At 39.7% G+C, this 2,354-nt stretch overlaps 1 long non-coding RNA gene across 1 annotated transcript in view; it reads left to right on the top strand.

Moving 5' to 3' along the window:
* LOC101855424 overlaps nucleotides 1–2,354 on the top strand; it is a 169,961-nt gene that overhangs the window by 126,740 nt on the left and 40,867 nt on the right. The window lies entirely within an intron of this gene.

Here is a 2,354-nt window from a genome sequence, read left to right as displayed (position 1 = left end):
AGAGAGAGAGAGAGAGAGAGAGAGAGAGAGAGAAAGAGGGTGGGGAGATAGCAAACAAACAAAGAGAGATAGGTTAGGGTGTTGGAATGGCATTAACACATTCAGACAATATTTTTTTGGGTTTAATACCTTGTGGTAAGCATATCCGTTAAGCTGTCAGTTTCGGAGCACCTATTGTTCGAAAAGCCTATGTACGTAAATGAATATCACTATTGTTATACACACCATCGACATCATTGAATGATTTATAGAACACTTTTCTTCAACCTTGCCTTTTAGAAAGCACTGCAAATACCAGAAAACTGACATAAGGTGTCCCCCCAAAGAACAAATTAAATGATTATATTCTTGCAAAGAGCACAATATGAGGCTTCGCAAACGAGAAATAAATGCTGAAAACAAGAGAGAAGCCAGCAAGTTGCGCACATACACAAGTGGAAGAGGAGCTTTTAAGTGCTCAAAATGTGGCATACTTTTGTCTGCCACAATTGGTCTTATCGGCCATACCACAAGCCACAAGTCATCTCAACTTTTAATAATTATTTTCTCGTTTGCTTTGAAAATATAGTACGCTCTTCTGCGGATACTTTTGACATTGGCTTTAGACATTTACGGTTTAACTACGATTATCAAGTATAGGAACACAATCCTCATTATCATCATCATCATCATCATCATCATCATCATCATCATCATCATCATCATCATCGTCATCATCATCATCGTCATCATCATCATCATCATCATCGTCGACTAAAAGATTGGCAGCGAAAAATGCACTGTTTCTTTTTTTTTCTTGAAATATAATAATTTGCACCACGTCAACACATGTTTACGTAACTTATAAATATCGACACCAGAACTAGGAAACAGGAACAAAAACGGGCGGAACACTGGACTCAAAGATCACATGTACAGGGTATATTTTGGCTGGAGGGTGGGGGGTACACTTGTATTAACCACAAATTGTCAGTGTGGAGAAACAAACCAAACTGTGCAACACATCCTTCAGCAGTGTTGCAGGATACAGAGCCCAAGGACATGAAACGTAGCAAACCCCATAAACACTACAGGAGAATCTCAACAGCTCAGCAGAGGAACTGAATAGAGCGGCCCAGTCAGTGCACTATTATGGCAGATGCCGGTTTTCAAGCATGATACGGCAGAGAAGGAGAACGAAAAGAATATTGCCTCTCAAAGCAGAGGAATCAGATCTCAATTGGAACCTACAGGGTAAACGATTAAGGGAAAGAGTCACAAAAATTTAGAGAGGAGTGGGAAGCATGGAATAACATCAGGCGGTTAGCCCAGGATAGGGAAAGGTGGAAAGTGTTTGTTTGTGGCTTATATCCTGATCTAGGGTGAGAAAGGCAATGATGATGATGAAAGCAGATGATACTACAGCATCACAAAAAAGGAGGTGGATACGCAATAGATATATTATTAACAAACTTCCCAAAGCCAGAAACAAACAAACCCGTCTTTTACACGCATTAACGAAAAACCTTACCGTTGCACCACAAAAAACCTTATCCCAGTAGCTTGGTGGGATTAAGAATTGATTAAATTCGAAAACAAACGAGCTCAATCATAATATTATTGATTAGTACGAAAACGCGTATCATGGCCCGCCCGAAACAATCCACTGACCAGATCGACTTGCAGTTTTGATCGGCAATAGAAGCAGATGAATGTCGCTTTTGATTTAATATATTGTTTCTCCGGTGCATGGCAAAAATGCTCCAAAATGTTATCGACGACGAACGAGTTCTGCTTAGCTATAGAGAATTAAAATTGTGTTTTTCGAATAACAACTGGGGAGTGTGTGTGTGTGTGTGTGTGTGTGTGTGTGTGTGTGTGTGTGTGTGTGTGTGTGTGTGTGTTTGTGTGTGTTTATTTCGATCTTTTTCAGGCTAAATATGTTTGCCGAAACACCAAAGAGACAAATGACGGAAACATTCTGTAACCGTTTCAATTGGGCATCGTGCTCATTAGGAACGTTTACACTCGTCACACGACTGCAAGAATGCAAATGAGCCAGTTTTCTCTTCGCCACAAGACATGTTTTACTTCACAGATGAGCAAAGTGTGAAATTTTTGCAAGGGCATAATATGTGGTCTTGGAGGTGAACTCGTTTCTCTGTTCCAGATAAACATTATGTCCTTTTTCAAATTAGCAAATCAACAGTTTCGGAGGTAAATAAGTAATTATAAAATTAGCCAATAGATGTATAATGCAGATATTTTAATGTTGTTTTTCTCCCTCATTTCATTAAGAAGCATTCGTTTTCAGTCCGGCCGAGTACCTTGGCCGTAAGGAAGGTGAGAGAGAGAAAGAGAGAGAGAGAGAGGGA

Source organism: Aplysia californica, unplaced genomic scaffold (assembly GCF_000002075.1).
Source record: "Aplysia californica isolate F4 #8 unplaced genomic scaffold, AplCal3.0 scaffold00220, whole genome shotgun sequence".
NCBI classification, from domain to species: domain Eukaryota; kingdom Metazoa; phylum Mollusca; class Gastropoda; order Aplysiida; family Aplysiidae; genus Aplysia; species Aplysia californica.
Note: the sequence above shows the minus strand (reverse complement) of the source record. Positions and strands in the feature narration are given on the sequence as shown.